This window comes from Nesoenas mayeri (assembly GCF_963082525.1).
Source record: "Nesoenas mayeri genome assembly, chromosome: 2".
NCBI classification, from domain to species: domain Eukaryota; kingdom Metazoa; phylum Chordata; class Aves; order Columbiformes; family Columbidae; genus Nesoenas; species Nesoenas mayeri.
In genome coordinates, this window is record NC_137543.1 from 63,430,866 (window position 1) to 63,455,438 (window position 24,573).

General features: G+C 40.3%; 1 protein-coding gene across 1 annotated transcript in view; it reads right to left on the reverse strand.

Annotated features, from left to right (window-relative positions):
- Positions 1-23,145, reverse strand: part of MBP (myelin basic protein) — a gene marked incomplete at its 3' end in the record, with an annotated part of 111,393 nt that extends 88,248 nt beyond the window's left edge. The window contains exon 1 of the mRNA XM_080339359.1: positions 23,075-23,145. The remainder of the gene's footprint in view (positions 1-23,074) is intronic.
- Between the last annotated feature and the right edge of the window lie 1,428 nt (positions 23,146-24,573).

Below are 24,573 nucleotides of genomic sequence, written 5' to 3' on the forward strand. Positions count from 1 at the left end.
AGATGAGTCACTGACTTCAGTGGGATTACTCATTGTATGATCTTTGTAGGAACTTGCAGCCAACTATTCAAAAAATCTGAGCTGGAAAAAGATTTGTATTTTCTTTTTAGTCACCTTCATGACATACAGGTTGTCAGACTAAGCAGCTCTGTATGTAGCCAAACAGCAGCTTTTTGCACTTGTTAACGAGTGTCAGTCAACTGATCAACATTCTTGTTTGCAGAGGAATCCGTACATGCTTTAGCACTGATTAACAGCCACGAGAACAGCCATGAAGCTCCAAAACAATGCAAAAATCAGTACTGTAGAAATGCAGTAACCTCCTTTGAATGCAACATGAATCACACCTAACAGTAATCTGCCAAAATAGGCCTGAACACGAGATCGAGCTTATGACCGCAACAGCATTTGCCCGAAATCTTCCTGGTGAAACCCTGCAAGTTTCATAAATCCGGCGAGATGAAAAGATTTTGCATGTGAACTTGAGTCACCAAATGAGAGGGGACACCACGCAGGTCTGCAGTGATGAGCACAGCACCAGCTCCCCTACAAAACTCCCCACCAAGACTGCAGGTTTCAGCATATTGAAAACCGTCTGAGAGGCTCAGGAAATAACGGGCTGTGCAAGCAAACTGATTTAATAGGGCTAAAAGCTGAAAACATTTCGGCAACCTAACAGCTCTTTAGGGTGAAGCAAGTGAAGGAGGGCAGGCAGCTGTGAGGCACGGCTGCAGACATCCCCAGCAGCATCGCCCACAGCCATGAGCCCAGCCAAACCAGCTCTGCCGCCTAGGCCTGGGCACTTCCACATCCGTGACTGACACAGGAATAACTCCAGCTATCCAGTCGGCTACAAGTAATTCCAAAAACAGCCCAGGGATTTTGCCTGGGGAAATAAAATTAAGCGTCTCCTCCCATCAATCTATCTTCTTATGGAGTCAGTCTAAGAGGTAACCTGACGGAAGCTCAGACTGAGCTGCCTTCCTGCTTTTTTCATGATAGGAAGCCCTATTCCAGCTAGCAACAACTACAGACGCGCCACTGCCTCACACAAGGAGAGAAACCTCTCCTGGCTGACTGACAAACACAAAATAATAATAAAAACTGCACAAATACAAAAAGGGATGGAAAAAACCTCAGTCCTACACATCACACTCATAAAAAACACCTATAAAAAATACAGCTTATTTCTGTTCATCTCAGCAGTCAATTAAAAACAGGGGTTTGTACACATGTATCCTGATTTTTTACCTCATTCCAGTTTGCCTGTTAAAACTAAATAGATATTTGTAGTTCAAAAAGAGGTTCTGATCATCTTCCTGTCCACTTGCACTGTTCTATAAAGAGGTTTAAATTATGATTTAGGATTTTCACTGAAAGGCGGAAGAATGATTCTCTAAACTATTTGAATACACCAAGAAATACAATGGTATAACTTTCTGCAGCTTACGTTGTTTTAACTGCAAAATAGCATTTTCTTACTCATGGGAGCCTGAGAAAAGTTTACCCCTTTTAATAGTCAGACAGAAAAGTGTCCTTCCCCTGTAATATCTCACAAAATATTGTAATTTTTGTATATTCTAAATACAAACAATAAACTTTAGCCCAGGCACTGGTTTACAGTGACAGCTCCCTAACTGTAATCCAGGAATTACAAGGGGCTATAAACCAATGCATCTGGAGCACCTTTATTGAACATTAATGGGTACTTCACATTAAAGTACATAAACTACTAAATGTAAATCACAGGATGCTGCAAATGGATTGTTAAATATGATCCTTGAAGAGTAATTTAGTTATGTAAAATAAGGGTTCAATCTTACCTCTTCCCACACACTTAGTTATGACTCAACAGAACTACACATAATAATAAAGGTATGCAAGTACTTACATATTTACAAGTATCAGAACATCATCATCACCTTGTCTAGGAAAACATATTCACCACAGACTGATGTTGGCGGATAATGGCATGGTGCTACAACGCTAGATAGGTTTACCAAGTGCTTATGGCCTTACTCACGTATAGGAAGGGTAACCACAGAATACAAAAATATTTGAGGAATTTACCCTGTTAAATAATGACTATTTTTATCCAAATAAATATTACATTTTACTACTACGTACAGATCTTATTAAAGAAAATAAAACTGTAATTACTTTTAAGAAATGTGCAAGTTCTGTCTACTTTTGGTAGCCCTCTAATGGAGACTCTTAATTACAAACTTACCCATCAAAATGACATGCAAAAGATTATTTATTTTATTTGGTTTTTTTTTTCTCCTCACGTCAGGTCCAGGTTAAGTAGCGTGCTGGGAAACAAGCTGACACACTGCCCAGCATTGGCTGCCAGCTAGATGGAAATCTTTTGAGTAGGTTTTTTTTTGGCTCTCAGTGTGATAAATATCTTTGGAAGCAAGCCCTTCACTTCAGCCTTCTCTCAAAACAGATCAAGGCGCTGGGCATGCCTCATCTGTTTCTTCAGAATTCCATTTTCCTGGTAACTGGTACTGCAGTGCACCAACAAATTCACCTGCGGTGGGCCCAGGTGAGTGACCTGCAGCCCAGTCCCTCAGCAGCCACAGCCAGATGCTGCACAGATAGGTGCGAGCAACCACTGCACAGAAGTCACCTGCCTTGCAGGCAAACCCTGTCCTTGGAATCCCTCCTTCTGAACTCAAGTATTTCATAAAATAAAGTGCTTTATATCTCCTACAGGTTTCATCATTATTTAACACAGATTACATTTTTCATTATCTGTGAAACTGCATAGATCAAACCTTATTTCACTTTTGAATACCACAAAAATCTTTCTCTGAGGAACCCTTCCTGACAGAAAAATACATTATTCCAGACACATTTCTGTCATAAATGATCAAACCCAAGATTTCAGTGGCAACCATAACATTTAAATCAGAGAAGCCACCAGGAGTTTAGTAGCGATAGGTGTAATTAATAATGCTTGTACAGTGACTTGTGTATCAGAGTCTTGCCCTTCCTGGCCTTTCTAGACATTACAGCAATTTCCATATTTATAGATGACTGTGCGTGCCTTAGCAAGGATCCTAGACCTAGAAAACCATCCCTCAGAGAGATGGGCCAAGTTCTGAAACATTATTTCATACTGGAGGACTGTTTAGGTCTGCATAACATACAAAACCTAGGATTGCTTCAACTGACCAATTTCTCCCAACTTTCTGTAAAGGATCAGACACATGATCACACACACAAAACCACACACACAGGACAGAGAAAGATAGAGAGAGAACGGCTAAGAACAGAGAAAAACTCATGCTATATACTGTAAAGACATGCAGTAGTCTCCTAAGACCATCACTTTCCATTAGTATTGCTTCTAAAGTACTGTATTTCCTTTAGGAGTCCACCTTGCAGCTGTGGACTTCACCTCTTGGCCTCAATGAGTCAACAACTAAAATGTACATGCTTGTCCTAAATGCTAAAATATTATTTAAAAGGTAAACCAGCATACAATAATATGTAACGTAAGTGCAGTATTAACCAGGAAAAAGAAAAAAAACAAAGTGTAAAATTTGAACTGAAATGATAGAGCATTTCAGGCCAAAGTAATAATCTTACCAGTACCAGAGGGGGAAAAACTACAGAGCAATCAAGAAACCGTACAGACAAGTATCATTACCTGTTACTTGGAGACTTTCGGTTTTTGAGATTAAGGTGCTCTGAAGTCAGACAAGACCTAACATCTGTTTTCACGTAAAAATGAAAAAATGCCATGAGAATAAAAACAAGATATATTTGAAAACTCACATGTTTTTCCCCTTCTTTGCTTTGAAAAACAAGTCCTCCCCAAATGGTGAATGGTATATTCTCCCTTTTAAAGCTCAGTCACCTAAACTTCCCAGTGAACACAGCCACATCGATGATCAGCATTTCATTAGCACACTGTAGAGACTGATGACAAAATGCACACCTGCAGTTCTAAACACACATGAATCAAAGGCACTATATGCTGGCTCTTATCTTCTCATATTCAACAGACTGACAGAATGTACCAGAAGATGATTCAGCTTCTCCAGACACCATTAACTTTGCCGTGAGAAACAGTGAACCCCCTATATCCTTCTCAATTAAATAACTCAATTTAAAAAAAAAAAAAAAAAAAAGAAGAAAAAGCTTCTCTCTCTGCCCGACCTTTCCCTCCTGCTGTTCTGACTTCATATACAATCTATCTATACTGTAAACGTATTAACCAAAAGAAGGCTTTTCTGTAAATGTTCCTCTGTTAGCTTTGTGACAAATATTGATATTACGAAAGGGTCTGACTTTCACCGTACTCCAAGCTGACTCCCTCTTGGCTAAATGTACTGATATAAAGCCATGCCTCTCTCTTCCCATAAACACATCCCTAAAGAGGAACAAAACCCAATCTTTCTTTTCTGCCATGGAAAAATTGCATCCTTAACTATATGCTTGCATTTCTCACTTTTTGTGCATTATGTTCCTCACTTCTATTTGCCTCCTCTTTTAGTAGCTTGATTTTCTGAGCGTTCATGCATGAGATTATGCTCTGAAAGTATTTTTTTTTTAAGTAATTTGTTGGAGACATAGGCCTTAATATTTTAATTTGTGAGTGTGCTCAAGGTTCATGTGACAGCCTAACAGGTTACCATTATCCACAGCCCATCAGCATAAACACAAACAAGTCAGTTCTCTAGCTTGAAATGGTTCACTGTGCAAGTTGCAAGTGACACCTCATGAAGCTTAAGTAAAGATTTGTAAATTTCTCTGCTCCTAAATGAATAAATAAATTTAAGAACAAAGTGACTTACAAAGCTGTAAAGAAGCATTTTTTTCTGTACTCACAAATGCCTATACAAAACCACACCAGTTTGGGATTTTCTCTGGCAGTGACACAATGTTTTGCTTTCCTTTCTGGACAAAGAAAGCAAAATAATTTTTTGCGAAGGATAATTGTATATCTGAGAAATAAATACATTTGTCTCCTTTTCAAATGGAATTTTAGTCCCGGTATTTTGGGCTTTAGTTGTTTAGATCGGAGTTTCAGGAGGTTACAGTCACTAACATGTGAGTTGTAAGTTTTGAATAATTGGTAAGTGACAGCAGCAAGCCTGGAAATGAAATCTGCATGAGAAACCACTTAAGTCTTTACATCACCCTGATACAATTATTGTAATTGTGTGCTTCTTCAAATGTGCTTTCAAGTACTTGTGCCTCATACTCAAACACTGCCTCGTTTTATCTCAATCTTAAGTTTCATGTACTAATATTGCTTTCCCAACATTTATCCAAGCAATGTACAAGGACAGTAGAGAAATGATCATTACTGAATTACTATTGAAGACAACAATGGCAGACCCAGGGCAAAATTTCTATTTGAAGACAAGAATGTACAAAATGTTCTTAAGACAACTATTTTCCCTTCTTTCATTGAAAAGAAAAATCAGACTTTTTATATCACGTTAAAAGGAAGTCAAAAGAATGTGACAGGCCAAGTACTCATTTCTTCAGCACAGTTTTCCAATGCAGTTCCCCATTCATGTCAAATTCAGTGTAAAAAAACAAACAAACAAACAAACACCAAAACCAACACATAACAAAATCTTGCAACATGTCAAAATAATAGAGTAAGAAAACATGTGTTCCAGGAGACTAGCAGTGTATTCACCTTCAGAGATTATTACCAAAATATACCTCAAATCCACTATATGATTAAAAGTTAAGTAAGTTTATATATAATATTCACAGCACCCATCACAAGAATATCTTGCTCTTGAACAAGGTGCACTTGTAAAGTATGGGGACAAACTATTATACTTTTATTCTTAGCTGTTTCTAAAAGAAGAAATTGTTTCTAATACCATCATTAAAATCATGACATGGTCCACAGCCTTCAACCAAGAGGGAATTTCATTCCAGACAGCATGCAAAGACAGCAAGGAAATTCCTTCCATAAAGGTCTTGCAGCTTATATATACAAAATTTGAGGAGGAGTTAAACGTTTCTCTCATTTTACAGATACAGAACAAAGGTGAGGTAAGTTAGAGGCAATAAGTGAAAAACTACTTCGGAAGCTTAGGCCGATGTCAGCAACTTAAACGTGGAGTTGTAATTCTGAAAACCCGTTCTCAGCTACCACATAATGCTGGGGTTTGTAATCACAACAGACACCTCCTTTCTTATTTTGCAAGTGCTTTGTGGACTTCAAGTTCTGTCATCAGTCATACAAAATGACATTCCAGCCATGATGACGCTGCCAAGCAGCTTCACATGACTTTATACCAGAATGCCATCAATATACAATGAGGCTATTTCTCTGCCATCCTAGCTCAAATTCAGCAGATTTTCTCAGACACAGAAAATGCTAACTATCAGGCTCAGGCTTATCACAAGACAGAGAAGGAACCACTGTAATATGCCCTTCCATGCCTTTTTTTAAAACAGCTATAGCAAGAGGTCACCCAAATCATTAGATAATGAGCTTGTGATTAGCGTACTCACACAGGATGTGGGAAACCAGGGATCATTTTAGAAGATACTGAGCGGAAAGATCAGTCTGACTCGATCACAGGATAACTGTGAGTCATCAATGTGATCTGGCACGGGAAAATTAAAAAAAAGACAAACAGGCTTACACTGTATCATGAGGGGATATTTCCAGTCAAGATAGCGAAAAATTAATGTCATACAAACCACTAGCATAACCTCAGCTGAATACAAGGTCCGATTCTGGTCAGCCATATTTAACAACGTGAATTTTTTACCTGAACAAGATATGAGGATGATGAGAGCAATAGGAGCCTCTTATGTAGGGATAAGACTAAAAGCCCATGACATGTCCAGCCTAAGTAAAGCAAAGCCAAATGAGTGTTAGAAGAAGAGAAAATCCATGCTGTCCACATATAAATCTAAGCTGAAAGAGTGTTTCTAAACATCAGAAGAGTGAATGGCGTGGTTCTTGCCAGGGCAGAACAGCCCCAAATAACACAGGTAACTCCTTTTGCCTGAGGATACTCCAGTCCACATTTCTAGACAGGGAACTTGGAGCATTGCAGGGTAGGGGCGGAGCAGTGAGGGGACCACCTTTTGCTGAAGCTGCTCATATACTGACAATTGACTTTAAAAAAGATTAAATGATCAAAACCCAAACAAAATAAAAATCACAAAAGTATCGATACCCAGGGAAAGAGGGAGAAAAAAATGCAATGTGTTATCTTTTAGCCTGCTGGGTTTCACTGAGGTGTAGCAGACTGGACAAACTGACTTTATTCCCCACTCTGAGTTCATTGATGAATTCCTGTTCATCCATTTTAGCCCATAAGTCATCAGTACAAGGTACAGAAAAACTGTAATTCTCTCTGCACAAAGACACATATCTCCCGAAGAAAAGGGCCACGAGTCCTACCCACCAGCCTCTACCTTTACAACCTGGAGTGGGAAATACAGGTCTGAACCCTTCAGGAAAGAGAGGGAGCTGATCTCCACCAACATGGCAGGGCCTCTTCTGCAAATTTGTGGGCATCTGCCCTCAGGAAAGGGCTGTGAGACACACACAAAACCCACCTCTGCCCCCCACAGACCCAGGAACAACAGTGTCACACACTGTGTTTGGAGAGATACTGACATCAAGGAGCCTTCTGCTCAGCTTGTTTGCTACACTGGATAATCATCTGAGACATTTAATCCTCAGCACAAAACAGACTAGACACTATGCAAAGCTCTTCAAGCCACTTTAACCACTATTTCCCAAACTATTTACAAACTGTAACCATTTACAATATTTTCATAACATTCCTCCAAGACTATATTATGAAATAGTCCTTAAAATCCCATTCCTCCTCCAGCACTCTGCAGTAAACACTCCAATAGCTTACAATAATTCTGAATGACCAAACTTGCCCTTACCAAGCTAATGCTACAGTTTTAATCATTATCTTCTTCTGGTGCATCCAATAAGTCTAATGCATTACCATTTATAATAAGTATCTATTAGTAAATCCATTCCCACTTCGGTATTTGAGCATCTGCCAAAAATAATGCCAATGACCAAAACAAAATTACAGCAATGCTAGGAGAAGGAAAAATAAATAAATAAATAAATAAATTTCCTCTCCCATTTATTATCTTGAAGCACACATTATTAATTCAGAAAAAAACACCCTGATCAAAAACACAGCTCCACACCCAAACCACAGCCTACATATTATCTGCCAAGGATGTTTAAAAATATAGGCTAAAAATACTGCAGACTTCGTATGTTTAAAGTTAAGCAAGGTGGAAAGCAATTACCACCACAAATATTTTGGATTTTTTAACATAGCTCCATGTAAACCTTTCATCAGTTTAGATACATCAGAGTTCACTCGCATTCACTCTTAAATTCAATTAGTAATGCACATAAACTTCCCTTATTTTCCCAAATATATCATATGACTAGCTAGCCCGAAAGCACTTAAAATTACACTACACATTGCTAGAATGGAGAAGATTTGCAGATCATACCACAAATGCTCTCTCAAATGCCACATAGGGAAAAGAAATAAGCAGGTAATAAAGAAATCAGATGCACAGTGAGACTAGGACACACACAACTTGATAAAATAATGGCAGAAAGAAGGGCACCTAATAATTTTGATAACAATTAATATTTTGCTCATTTCTCATCACTTGCTTACCCTTAGCACACTGCAGCCTGCCTGGGCCCAAACACAATCCAAAATATAAAATTTTTCACAAAAGCAAATGCTCCCCTCCCATGACCTTATATTAAAAATACAGTATTGCAAGCAGAACAAAATAATCTTCCTTGGCCAGAAAATTGCTATGTATGTCCCATAGCAACACTACTCAGAATTCTGTTCAGTCTGAACTATAATTTCTTGCCTCAGTTTCCCCTGCACATAATTTTTTATTTTCTGGTTACTTTGTGACTTGCCTGCTTCAGGCTGTTACAAATTTCTGTCAGGACAGCAATCATGAGAATCTCCCTAATGAGGAGCCAGCCTTGTTCTTTATGACAGGGCTTGAAGTGAAATAACTTACGTCTATCTTTTGGTTTCATCTAATGATAGCTTAATTTTCAGGAACTTGCGTGACACCAGAACTCATAAAAATGGGTATTCTATGTAAAGTCAGACCACTAGATCATAAACCATTATTATGAAAAATACAGTCTCTTAAGAGTGGCAATTTTAGTCGCAACAAAGATTAAAATCTGTTCAATAACTTCAATGCACAGGGTTACCAAACAAATACAAATAAGAATAATTTCAAACATTTCTGAATTGCAGCAACCTTTAGATAGAGAATACTTAAAATGTTTGAAACAGTAAATGACAAGCAACTTATTCAACTGGCACTAGAGGAAGAAATTTTATACAAACAGAATGTAATTACCAGCTGGAACTGAGTCAACATAAAATCAACTCAATCAAAAAAAAAAATTAAAAAAATCACAAGATCAATCACAATCAATACCATAAAGAAACATAACCAGAATAACCTTTTAATCTATATATCGTCTATGCAAAACTAGTGTGACAACAGACTTTAATATCTTAAAATCTTCTTGCATCCATTTGATCTTACTTGTTTGGGCTGTCTGTTCTTATACAAGCAAGTCCACAGACAATCATGCTGGTTTGCATCAGGAAGACACCGCAAAACCAGCTTTCATGCTTGCGTGTGCCACTGTTATTGCCATAATGCACGAGTGATTACGAAATTATTTAATTGCTTTCTTGACGAAGCCCTGGTTATTTTTCTCAGGTTAGAGTACAGAGCTGGCTGGTCGTGAAATACCTTTAATCATTTGGTCATCTTCAAATGTAATATTCTACCAGTGTCATTATTTGTGTGTTAATCTTTTATTTGCAGCGATTACTAAACTGGACAAAAGGAAAATGTGATTTTACACTTCACAAATAATTAAAGCATAGACACAGATTCCTAAAATATAAGAGACATATACATTAGAAATAAAACTAAGAAGTTATATATCTAAAACTTACTATTGAGGTACTATTTACCTTTTAGCATCTGACTTTTTCCCCTGCACGCATTTTTCAGTCTCAGTTTAAAAACTGTCAAATTGATTTTGGGGCACATGTAGGACTGAGTTAAAATACTGACAATGACTTTCAATCTCCCATTATTTTTTTCCTGAAGTATTAAAACCTTACTGCAATTAAACACTTCTGGAATCATCAAAATCATTAGTTAATTGCACATGCCATTCAAAACATATTATGAAAGCTGTATTTCTGATTAATTCACTGATGACAGGATTGTTACTATAACATTTCTAATCTGTAAAATGCAACTCTTACATTCAGTTCAGCTACTGGTCCTGGAGAAATGCTTCATTAAAAATATTTATAACCTTACTCCCAAGAGGTTTTTCAGAGCCGAAATAACGCAATGAATACCTAAACCATTATGTGTAGTTCCCTACAGTATGAAACTAAGAACAACTGTCTCCACAAGACAGAAGTATTTTGATACGTGATGAACTATGGAGAGTAATCATTGCTCATTAATAACAGTAAAAGTTGGAAAATTAAACATCTGAACCAGTAAGGCATGTGGTGCTAATGATAAGATCTGAGAAATACTAAATTCCCCAATAAGCCATTATGAACATAGTGCTCAGCACCATACAACCAAGTTAAATTTGTTTGCTCCTTACTGCATGCAAATCAAGCAAGTCTTAGTTTTACTGTGGGTCTTATTGCATTTGAGGGCTACTGGTGTCTTCCAAAGGTCACTGTCGTTGTTTAACCCCATCTGGAAACTAAGCACCACACAGCTGCTTGTTCCTTCCCTCCCCCACCCCCAGCAGGATGGGGAGGAGAATCCAGAAAAGTAAAACTCATGGGTTGAGATAAAGACAGTTTAACAGGTAAAGCAAAAGTTGCGCACACAAGCAAAGCAAAACAAGGGATTCATTCACTACTTCCCATCATCAGACAGGGGTTCAGCCACCTCCAGGACAGCCAGGCTCCATCATGTGCAGTAGTTACTTGGGAAGACAAATGTCATCACTCTGAATATCCCCCCTTTCCTCCTCCTTCCCTCAAAATATATACTCAGCATGACGTCATATGGTATTGAATACCCATTTGGCCAGTTTGGGTCAGTTGTCCTGGCTGTGGCCCCTCCCAGCTTCTTGCGCCTCTGGCACAGCGTGAGAAACTGAAAAGTCCTTTACTACTTAGCAACAACTAAAATATCAGTATTTATCAAAATTATAGTGCTGTGTTCTGGATTTAGAATGGGAATACCAACCAGCTACTAAGAAGAATATTAACTCTATCCCAGTTGAAACTTGGACAAACACCTAAAAAATTATGAGTAATAAGGGAATATCAAAATCATGATTAGAAGAAAGCAAGTCAGTACATGACTGGAGAAGTTTCAAATGCATATTAGGAAAAGCAACAAAAAAAAAATCCACTACCAACCATCCAAAAAAAAAAAAAAAAAAAGCTTTAAATGTATATTAGAATGCAAATAAAGATTTTTCACATGTCCTCTCACTGACACCTGCATATCCATTTCTTGTTATTATCAAGCTAATGGCAAGATTAAGGACCTAAATGAATACAGAAAAGAATCCAAGACAAAGCCCACTGGCTATAAGCAGATCAGCAATACAACAATCAAACCAATATAATTATTAAACTTACTGTCACTTCTGCTGCTACCTTCCTTTCTTGTAAATTCCTCACACACAGGGAGCAGGAATCACTCCAGCAGCAATATCCTGTTCCTAACAAGCTTGTTCCCCCAGGTCACATGAAGTCCCCACTCATTCATCACCACATTCCCAGGACGCAGGTGCTCCATCCTGTGACCAGCACACACTCAACCACCTACAGATGGACAAGAGGGCATCCAGAAAAGAAGAGCATGAAAGGGATCATGCACAAGTTAACAAGACTGAGGGATCACTGAGAAAGAAAGCATCACAGTCCAGCCTACTTTCATTGTTAGTCTCTACCCATAGTACATTCAGACATATGCCCACTCGGATGTCATTTCTGGGCATATAGAGAAGGTGGTGACTGGGAATCGCCAACATGGATTTTCCAAGGTTAAATCATGCCTGACCAATATGATTGCTCTCTGTCAAAAAATAATGAGATCTGCAGATGAGAGGAGATCAGTGGTATCACCTACCTTGATTTTTAGAAAGACTCAACATCTCTCACAGCATCTTCGCACCTAACCTGATCTCAGTTACAGTCTAGACAGACGGACTACTAGATGGTAAAAACCGCTATCTCTATCATCAGGCTCAAACAGTAGCTGTTAATTGTTCACAACCTGGTTACAAGTAGATAGTTTAGAGGCCCTGTCCTGTTTAATATCTTTAACGACCTGGCCAAGTGTACAGAACATTCAATAAGTCTGCAAACAACACAATAGTTAGGGGTGCAGCTGATTCACTGGAGGGCAGGGTTGCCATTCAGAATGACTAAGATAGGGCTGACAGAAACCTCATGTGAGCACAGCCTGAAGACTAACTTACTGGTGAGCAGCTCTGCTGAAAATGATCTGGGGGACTTCGACATCAGTAGGCAAGACATGAATCAGCAGCCCACCGGGCAACGATGACAGCTAAAAGTATCCTGGGATTTGGCAACAGAAGCACAGCAGGTGGACTGAGGGAAGCAACTGTTCTGCTTCATGCATGATCGATTCCTCTGGTATCTGCACTACTGGGTCTACTTTTGGATGCCCTCTATGAAGCATCAGTCAAATGGAGTAAGTTCAGTGAAAGGCCACAAAGACATTTGGTGGCTGGAGCACATGTCCTATGAGGAGAGGCAGAAGACATTGGGATTGTTCAGCCTGGAAGAAGCTTTGGAGCACCTAATAGTGAGTTTCCAATATCTAAAAGTAGATTACTAAAAAGGTGGAGCCAGGCTTTTTACCAACACGCATGGGGGGAGAACAATGTCAGCTGAAACCAAGGAAGTTATAAATATTTATTAGATAAAGGGGAAAAAAATACACTATGATGATAATCCAGCACGTGCTCTGAAATACAGTGGAATCTCTGTCCTCAGAGCTTTTAAAGATGCAACTAAACAAGGATCTACACTGCTTGGTCCGATTTAATGAGTGACTCTACTTTGGGCAGAAGGATGGACTAGAGACTTCCCAAAGTCTCTTCTAAGCTGAATCTGTCTATGCTGGAATTGTATACGTACATTATGCGGAGTATGCACATTTAGGCAGAATGCATCCAGGAAGACAGAAGAAACTTCAGGAATACTCAAAACATGCTGTACAAATGATCTAGGTGCATCCAGTACAGTGAATGCCTTCACTATTGTCTCGATTGTGTGCATTTACACAGATCAAAAGAGCTGTGTACGCTCATATTTATTTAGTCATGTGACTGACAAGGGCCCTACAGAATATGTCCTTCAAAACCCTCTACAAAGCTGCTTGACACACTGAGCCAGAACGACTGAACAACCTCAACTCCTATTAATCCTAATTCACCTAAGAGCACCGCAGCTGTGGGGGGAAGGCACCAAAACCAAAAGAGACTACAGGTACAGCATACACTTCATGGCTGATACAACAGTCCCTCATGGTAGAATATAAACTGTGGTTCAGAATTCTGAATTTGGTACAATGCTACTCAGCATTGTACCAAATCACTCCATTAAGTCAAGGAGCACGCTTCTGTTGTGGCTACCTACTGTTGTGGCCTCACTAAGGCCTAATAGTTGAGCAAAATATTACTTACAGAAATGAAATGTACAAACCATTTATAATAAAAGGCCAATTAAAAGTAATGAAAACTATTTTGCAACCTTTCTCATGCTTTCCAGGAGCACAAATTTCTTCCTGTAGTGCCTTCATTAGTAAAGAAGGTTATGGTGTTGAGGAGCTAGAATTAGGGGGGAGAAAAAAAAAAATTCAAACCAAATAACCACACCACATGCAAAGCTTTTCACCACAGGAGGAGGAGAAGAAAAGAATATTTCGCAACCCACTCTAAAAGTCGGCCAAAATTTAACATGAACTTTTCAACATCATCAGTCCTGCATTCAGCTGAAAAGCACCTACTAGAATTCCCTTTAAAACAACTACTTTTCCCTGTGAGACTGTTAGGGGCTCTTTTCCATTTTACAAGAATATCTTTCTGAAAAACAAAAACAAAGCCAAATTATTGCCTACCCTCCAGGTGAACAGTGCTGAGTCAGACTATGCTGGTGAAAGCCAAGCAGAAGCTTATACTTATCTCTTTTCCAAAAACAAGTCAGGGCAAAGTAACAATACAGATAAAAGATCACAAAAAAAACCAACAAACCAGGGAGTTTCTATTTGTAGAAGCTACGCACTTTGTTTAGTAAGAAGTCCCTTGATACTTCCACAATTTGCAGGAAGAGTCTAAAAGGCCCAACAAAGAGCCAAAGTAAAAGATATTTGCATTTTTTTCCCCTTCAAGTCAATCCCAATTATTTGAGTGTGTATATTAAGCTAAAAACAACTGCGGACAACACATCACTGTTTTCTTTTCTTTCTACTTTTACAAAAATAAAAGGAGAGTTAATATCAAGGCTCACTTAAAAAATATGAAAAGCCTATCTGCTATCACAACTTTTGCTAACATATGAAGCACAGCAGGCAACCATTTCCACAACAGTTCGTCATTGTCTTTTGGTCATCCTTTCAGGAACTGTGTGTTTTTTCCTTTGAACTAAGCAATGTAGAGGTGAAAATGCCTGGAATCAAATTGCTGAGTATTTTTCAGTGACCATTTCACTAACGAGCCAAACTAAAATGGGATCACTCTGTAACCTGATAGTGCATTTTAGTATTTTAGGGGATAATGGATTTTGCTCTTATTTTATTAATAGCTCTCTAGAATGGTGTGAGCTATCAAAACTCTATGAATACAACACAATAAGGGTAGAAAGTTTCCTATTATAATTATTATAACATTCTTTATGGATAAATCTTCAAGGGACACATCAATCTGCAAAGTTACTGCTTTGTACTGTTTCATCGGTTTTTTATCCCATACTACAGATGTACTGAAAACATCGGCTAGTTATTTTTCTTGTTTTGGCTTCAACCTTTGCTGTCATAAATTTCATTGTAACAGGTCCTTTCTAGACACAAAGTTGTACAGCTGTCCTTCACACAAAAAAAGCCAGCAGATGTCCAAATCCATCACAATTCCCAAGTATATGACTTTATTTTACTATCACTGCAAGCTCTGCCTGAGATGATATCTGATGGCATTCCAACACTAATTTCATCCAGAGAATTGACAAGATTTGACAAGAGAGTTTAACTAAGGACTGATTTTTTTGTAGAAAAGGGATGTTGACATCTGGGAAATAACAGTGATGGAGTGTAAGGTAAGTGAAAAGCATTATAACACATTACACAACATCATAAAGCAATGTTTTGTTATTAACCATGAGATATTTTGGACTTAAGTCTTATCTCAGAAGATTATAAGTCTCTTCTGAGATGAGCTGAGAACCTCAGTTACTCAATGAACTTGTCATGAACTCCAGGAACACTTCCTGGAAGTGGGTATAATGGGAAGCCAACAGAAGTTCTAATAATATGTATGTATTATTAAATATATTAGTCAGAAGAAAATGGCTGTGAGCTAGGAATATGTTGATGACCCTCAGGTTTATGCACAGATTTTAAGGTCAGGGGACAATAACAGCTGTCATTGGGATCTGAAGAATCACTGCATTATATAAAAACCCAAAAGTCTACAGTGTATCATCATCAAGGCACTAACATAGCCTACACAAAACCTGAGGAATGAGTGAGATTTGGTCAGCTGAAATGGGCAAGGTGAAAGTGATACTGTTAGGTTAGTGAGGAAGACTTGAGAAGACAGCAAAGATCATCTCTACCACTTTATGCACCCAACCAGCATTACCAGCCTAAAGCCACTCTACCTTATTTTAGTTCATCTATCTGAATTCTATCAAGGAAAATTAGGACTGCGAATACTAAGTAGATGATACAGGACAACTATCCATAGGGCTCTGAGGCTACCACTACATTGGAAACTATGATTTTACTGTGACAGTTTTACCAGTGAAACATCTTACATACAAAGACAAGCCTACCTCATGGTTGGCTTCTTGCCACCATACCACACCTTGGCAATACCATGTCCAGAAAGGGCTGACAGCAGATCCTGAGACGCAACAGAAGGAGCAGCTAGACACTGTCCTCTGAAAGACCCTTGGGCACCCAGAATATGCTAAATTGGAAACTACGATGGCCCAATTTGCAACAGAAAAAGATTGGCAGAATACTGACAACTACAGAACAACTGTATTTCAGCGCTTTTTGAATCTTCGGAGGACAAATATATTGCCACTGAGATGACAGACTACTGTTGTACTATAGGAGTCATTGATCAAACCTAACCCACTGCATAAAACCATTATTTTTCATGGTCTTGCATGTATTCACAAGACCATAGTCCAGAGAACTGACTGAAAAATGCAGCCAGATATGACGAACATATCTGTATCTTTGATAACAGTGTTCCCTTTTCTGTATTCTTGAAAAATCTCTTTCAGAAAATCAAGGTTTGAAACCAAACATTAAGACCAAGTACAAGGGTTGTAAACAATACATAAACTTTCTCCAGAACAGCTTTATGTGTCTGTTAGTATTGACCTCTCGCTCTGCCAAGTGTCTGAATTCCAAAGATAGCTATAACTTGTCCAACTGCATTGCTTTACCTGAATTTTCTGACTTCTAAATGAGAAGTAGGCTAAGAACAAACATACTTTCACTTGTGATCCAGAGATTTCAACTCTTTAGCAGAAACCAGATAATGCACCAGGTAAACATATAAAAATACACTACAGGCCTGAATTAATTTCGGGAATATACGTTGGTATGTATTTGCTTTGATTTTCTTTTCTCACTTTCAAATTATAATAGTTAGATGCTAGATTCCCTCAGTTCTCAATTTCACCCATCTGGGAAGGCTTGAATTTTAACATTCTCAAATGTGCAAGCTTTCCCCAAAGTTTAAGGGACTAAATATTAAAAACTGCAATTATATACTACGAGATTTTGCACATGTTCAAACAAAATACAGATAAGTGACATTTAAAAAACATCTTCCCTTCCAATGTGCAAAACAGAACTAATACAGCTGATACGTGGATCAAAACCAGCTCACATTAAAAAAAAAAAAAAAAAAGATTAATATAAAAATCACCATTGTACCTTCAGTCACTGTGTATTTTAAAAAACAAATATTTAAATTCTGATTTGATCAATCTTTTCAGGTTTATTACTTTCATAATCTCTCCCCTTTGAAAGGCCTTACAAAAGCTTCAGAAAAAAAAAAAAAATAATAAAAAGCTATAGTGAAGTAAAGATTTAGAAAACTAACTTCCCTACTGAGTTATTTCAAAATCAGTTCAGGACAGAAGAAGAAGAAAAAAAAGCTGGCTGGAAATTTCCATGTTATTTCTTGTTTTTCTCTCACTTGCCCTTTGCGTGGGCTTTCCTGGGATATGTCCAAGATTTACAGCTATTCCAAGCAACAGAGTTGGGATTTCACAGTTACTGCAACCGATGATGCAAGAAGCCTCATGGTAACGATCTCACTTTATATTAACCAAAGAGTTCTCTAATTATTTTTAACTGAGCATGTTAAGAAGCATAAAGCTTTTTTCCAAATAGGAGAAAATCAAAACATTAAAATCCGAATACTGTTGTCAGGAACTGTTGAAGTATCTGCCATTTAGAAATTCTTTAGCTATGAAAAATTGTTCATAATAGATTCTGAATCCTTTAAAGAAAATAGTAGGAAGTTGTATGTCAGTCTCTATGGAACAGTTAAACCCAGGATGATCAACCTTTTACAGAAGGGTCAGTCTCTGCAAACCTCTCAGCTAAGAAGATGAGGTGGAGAAAACTGAAATGAGAGTGACTGATATCTTCTGGACATCAAGAAAATGTCTTTTAAAAAAAAAAGCCAAACTGAAAACAGCTGGTAAAGTAAGAAAAGATGAGTACAACTTATTCCTCAGAAGTCAATGAAATTGCTAATCATCTACATAATTAACATAAAAATTATTTACTACTATACCCAAAAGCCCATGTGACACCAGCATTCAACCAGGATTACATTTGCTATGTGTATGGTGATTAGATAGTACAAGAAATTATTTCATGTGCAACTAATACATTAAAATAACCAGAGAAACAAATACAGAAGACTCATAAGTGATTTAAATGAGATTATTAAGTTAAGAAAATATAAAACTGAGTGTGACATAGCCACTATTTAATGTCACTGAATCTGTAAGATTAGACACTGTCACTGTCTTGCTTGTGGAAAGCTGCCAATGAAGTTTTGTGCCACACTTTCCAACCACAGCTAATTCTACAGTGCTCAGCATAACTACGAACATTTTGTCTAAATCCTCAGGTGGGCAAAGCCCCTAGAGAACCAGATTCCAATTGTGTCGTTTGAATTTATGACCTAGTGAGTATCACCATATTGTGCTCCTTTAGCTTGAACAGCGTTCGCATGTTGTCTCATTTGGGTGAGAAGGATCTGTCTGCAGAATGATGAGTACAGCAAGACCCAGAACCGTGATTGAAGGCTACAGTAACATAGCTCTAATGTCATCTCCACTGGAGTCAGCCACTGCCTTTGGCAAGTGGATCCGTCCCTCAAGAGACTAACTTATTCATTTTTTACCGATTATCTAATTAAGTACAAATTAAACAGTTTGTGTAGAAGGCTGGGTGCCCCAGAAAATGGATATTAACACAAGAAATATGCAAATAAAGTACTGGAGCCTAGGGTTATCTGTATAAAACTGCAGCTGCACCAGCTATTTGAGCAGCTGAGCTCTAAAGCATACATCCTTTTACTGATTCTTCCATTGGTTGCTAACTTATATAAATTCAGGCTTCTTCAGAAACGACAGCGTCCTGCTGATTTTTTTCTTGGAAGCACCTAACAACTCTGAACAACTGCAATTGCTTTTTCCCTTCCCATTTTCTACAAAGCATTTTGAAGAAACCAGACACATGCCTGTTTTATAAAAGTCTATCAACTGGCTGTATTCAAAACTGCATCTAAAAGTTCCTGACCTACTGCTGTTCATCACTGGTGTCTTTTATTTAAGTAAGAGCCTCATCACAGAAAACACGGATCACAGCTTCAACGTGACATCTTGCCTGAGAGAAAAATCATTCAGGTAATTAAACATCACAGGACTGGACACCTCATCAGCTGCCCAGAAGACTGTGCTATCCTTTAATCCATGACAGAATTTACACTTTAAACCTGTATGCAAACCAAAGTCTTAGACGTCAAGCTTTCCAGCCTTCTCGCCCAATAAATACTGGTTAAGCTTCCAGTGCATTAGCCAAAGAATACTAGATTTCATCCACACATATATTGTGTTGACTGTCAATAATTGTTATGTTCTCATGTAAATTAAATCAGTTTAGTTCTGGTAAGCAAAAACTTGAACCAAACTGTCCAGGTTCTAACATATGAGCACTCATCTATTTTCACAGCACTCTCTTTTGGCAGCACATCATTTTGAACACCTAGCTTTTGCTACTTACCCTGCAAGTAAGTCTGAGACATGGATTTCAGTTTTATCTGCCTTCTCTCAACAGTTTACAATGAAAGTGTTTCATTAGTCATAACAATCATGTAGCAGAGTGATTAGAGCCTAAACTATAATGATATGTTCTATTTGGTGGAATAAATAACTGAAGTGGCTATTTCAACCATATAGCTAATTTATATGGAGTACGGAATAAAAACATCACAAAAAGAATAAACAGGAAATCTGTGTATACGCGGCAGTACTGAGACGCAAGCATCTATTTTCCAAATTCCCTCTTTCTCCAAGCAACATAGAAAGAGAACACTGGTATTTCCCTAGGACAGATTGCTCTCTTGCTTGATCCTACTATTACCATTCCACTTACCTTCATTTGTAATCCAACACACAACTAGCACCCATCTTCTCAAACTCAGAACTGGAAAGAGCCAGCAGCACGTCCCAATTATGCTAGCGATTCCCAGGGTGACCAACATCAAGTCTCTGTTGTTGCCATGCCTTGAGAACAGCTACAATCCTTCTCTGCATGTGCAATATGTTTTGGGTCTTTGTTTTTTATAATTCTGACAAGCTTATGTTTAAAAAGGATGTAGAGCTTAGCTGACTAGAAATCTAGGTATTGCACGGGAGCTGATTTTATGAGGAATAAAGCCCAATGCAAGAACAATTTTGTCATGAAAATTTTCATGAGCGCACAAAATTAAGCAACTATTTGAATATGAAACTCTTTTTAAGTAACATGCTGCCGTTTCTATCATAAAGCAAAGGGTCTGGGTGGGCCAACATTTATAACCACAGTAACAATCGTACCATTCACTACCTAGTTCATAGAAATTATCATTATAGAACAGCAGCTTTGAAAGTTTGTGCACATTCTTCAGTTGTGCAGCAGGGCATAAACTCTCAATTTCTATTCTTAATTCTCTACTTATTATAAATCCAGTGAAGCTGACAAAACACTTTATTCATGGCTTTCTCCCAATTCAGTGAAAATGAATTTGAATCCATTTCATTAGGAGATGTTAGAAGAACATAACACTTTCTGCCATTTGCTTCATTATGAATACCAAGCTTTATTTTAGATGGATTATCTCAGATCCTAATGCATGATCATTGTTTGGAAAATTAATATACATTAATATAACTTCTATGCATGGGCCTTTGCAAACTAGAAACTGCCCTTTGACCATCTTACTACTGATCAATAATGTCTGTGAAATGCTTCATCTTGTCTCCTATTTCTTCAGATACCTTTCCGTAATCTTACTAAAAGTCTATATGGCTTCAAAAACTACTGTGTAAGATCAAAGAAAAAAAAACCAAAAAAACAAAGAACACAACATACAATGTACTCTGTGTCTGTCAAGCACAAAAGCAACACTTCAACCCAAGGGAATCCTCGAGCCACAGCTGCCTAGATAGAGTATTCTGGGGAAGCACCACTTCAAGTTGTCCCCATCACAGTCCTCTCTAGGCACCTGCTCTTGGCCACTGCCAGTAGAAATTCGGTATATCCCAGCGTTGTGGTTTAACATCAGCACACCCAGTACGGCCTTTTTAGTGTTCTCATAGGTGCTTTTCAGAATAATTCAGAATGCATATAGGCAGAGCTGATGTAAAACACAAAAAGTATAGAATTCACGATGCTTGAGAGCTTTGACAGACTCACACCAGTTATCATTAAGACCATTTAAAGTCTTTAGAGAACTGTTTCCCACTCAACTGACCAGTAACCAAATGTTTAACATAAAACAAAGCTGTTCTCTGAACTCTGTTATTATTGCCCTTGACTGACAGGCAGCACTTCATCATCCTTCCAGACAGGCATTTCAAGCCTTTATGCGCAATCACCCCACAATCTACAGGTTAACTTGTTTCCATCTGTGAACTAGCAGTACTCCAGTCACAAAGCTACATTTATTAGCCTCAGCATTTTAAAAATAATTAGTAGGTATAACAGAAATAAACTAGTGCAATATACACACTGTCACTCCTGATCTCCTGAGACTCAATCCTGGTCCCACTGAAAAGGTGGGAAACTTCAGCTTCTTCACAAGAAAGCCTTTATTTTCAGTTTCTTCATATTTTTTTTAAGTCAACATTACTCCCAGTGTAGCATCTGATATACTGAAGGACAAATGTGATGCCCGCAGGAAACACTATCATGACTGACCTACTTAAAACTACAAAAATACATGTTTACATTCTTCTCGAGACTAATCGTGCAGCGATTTAAAAAAAGAAAAAATAAAAAAATATATAAAAAATAAAAATCCCCACAAGCACAGAAAGAAACTAAATCTGCAGCCTTCACTGTTGCTGTAGCCCACCACACACACCGAGTTATTTCGAACACAGGCAAACCCTCCACAGAAACCGCAACGCTGGTGACAGCACCAAAGGTTCGGCAGCTTCAAGTCGGTGAGAGGAGGAGGCGGCGGAGACACGGGGGCGGTGGGGGCGCTGACAGCGGCAGCCCGCAGCCCGGACCCCGCCACCGGGGCGGCTCAGGCTTTCTGCACAGAAACTTCAAGGAATTCCCTGGTAAGAACCGCTGAGTGGCAGGGCAGGGGAAGGTGGAGGGGGCAGCCGGTGGGATGGCGGCGGGCGCAGCACCTGCCCTGCTCCTCAGCCCCGCGGGTTTGCCCCCTGAGGTTTTTTTTTTTTTTTTTTAAAAAAAAAAAAAAAAAAAAAAAAAGAGAAGTTGTCTTGTTTCTGTTAAAACTCCGTGCGCGTCCACGATGTGAAACCGGAAGCCCACAGCACCCACCCCAGGCCTCCGGCTGCCGTCCGGGACGCGACACGCTGTGTCCGTCCACCCGCCCGGTTATGTAACGCACCGGCAGAGGCTCCGGCCGGGGCCGCCGCTTCCCCGCCGCAGGGGGAGCCCCGAGTCCCTCGGCTGCCCGCGCCGAGGAGGAGTCACCTCCGCGGGGCCGGGCGGTGCTGCCCTCACCTCCCTAGTCGTCCCGCCGATCGTGGCGGGCCGCCCCGAGCGCTGCTCGCCCTATCCGCCAAGTACCTGTCCCGGAGGAGGGAGCCCAGGGGCCACCTAGAGCTGCCCGTCCGTCCCGGCGCCACCTGCTCCAGGTGTCCCAGCGCTGCCCGCTCTCCGCCGAGCCCCCTGCGGCTGCCCCGCAGAGGAGGAGGGACGCAGGGCAGGCACGGCGAAGAGGAAGAGAAGCAAGTCGAAACGCTCCCCCCCCGCTCCCTGCGGCCCCGGGTGAACCGCTCGCTCTGCCACCGCCTTCCCCGGAGCACAACAACAAACACGGCAGAGCGCGGCGTGCGAGGCGGGTACGGCCCCAAAGCTGGTGGTGGTGGCGGCGGGGGTCTCCCCCAGCTCTCCCGACCTGCTCCCTGCACGGCTCCCGCCCGAAGAGAAGGACAGAAATAAAACCAAAACACACACCACACAATAATAATAAAGGAAGGAGTAAATAATAACGCACCCGGCGTGTCCTCCTAGGCTGCGGCGCTCCGGGGGCTGCATGCAGGGAGCGCAGCCGAGGTACGAGAGGGCAGCACCCCCTACACCCGTCCCCGCCACCCACCGAGAGAGGAGGCGGCGGGGAGAGGCAGGGACCGAGCCGGGAGGTGAGAGGGGCGGGCGGCAGACTTCGCAGCCAGGGGAGGGAAGAAACCTCCGCGTCTGGGTCCCCTCCCGCTACCGCACGACCGCGTTTCCCCCGCCCGGTGCTGCCGCTTTCCTAGGTTGCTTTTTCCTGTCTCCGGCCCTCCCCTTGCAAGCACGGCGGTACCTGCGCGGGAGGTGCGCCTCGGCGGCTGCAACGCTGCCCGGCTGCCGCTCCCCGCCGCCCGCCCCTCGGCAGCCGCGCCGCCCGCAACCAGGAAGCAGCAGCGGGTGAGGGCACCGGCCTGGCCCCGCACCCCGCCAGTGGAGCCGGGCAGGACGGGGACCCCTGAGGGCGAAGTGGGGACGGGAGCCCGTTACCCTGGGCGGGCACCGTGCTCCTGCTGGGAAGAGGAGGCGAGGCGAGTGGGCTTGGGTCACTGGGAGCTGGATTTGGCCGCGGCTCCGGTGAGGCAAGAGGGGGCAACCTCGCTACCCTGCTCGTTCGCTGCCCTCTCGGGCCCGAAAGTCATGGGCCGGCAATTCGTCCCCACAACTTGGGCTAGTGAGACCTTACTAAACGTGAGTCGGGGCGGGGGGAAGCGCCACCTGCAATTTTAGAATCAAAGTCACGCACCCTCAACAGATACCTGGGTAACGCTGTGCTTTGCCTGGTCTGAATCTGAGTCCCAGGGCATAACTCACACGCCATCAGATGGGCATCCTGCAGCACTGTGACTCGGTGTCACGTTAGTGTGAGGTGCGATCCACCTCTGTGGGAAGAAGTTTCAGAGCATTAACCCCGAGGGTGGGGCTGTTCTGGGTTTAAAGGGAAGAGAAACTGCCTTTGGAATTTCATCTGACTTGAGGCGAGGGGGGAAGAAATTCACTTTTATGTGTAGTTTGGGCAAATAATATGAGTTTCTATCCTGTGCAAAATTGCAAAAGTAGGAAGTAAATGTATAGATAGTTGCTTTTTTTTTAAAAAAGTCACTTTATTTGTAAAGTTCACTGGTGATTACTGTATTTATCTGTTGCACCTGTCAAGTGCATCATGTTTAAACCTTAACAGATGGAGAGTTATTAAGTCAGCTACCCACAAATTCTTCAATAAGTAAGACTTTTTTGGTTTGCTATTTCTCTTTGAAGATGGAGGAGGATTTAGAAAAATACTTTGAGTCAGATTATAAACTGTGTGTTCTTATGGATAAACAGTTTAATTTGGATAAACATTTCCATTGTATGAAAGGAACATCCTACTGGTAATTCCTTACAGTATGAAGTGAGAAGTTTGCAATGTGAGTCTACTGTAAGTATGAAGGCTACCATACAGCATGCTAAAGCCTGAAGATAAAACTCTCCAGTGTGAGTTAAAAA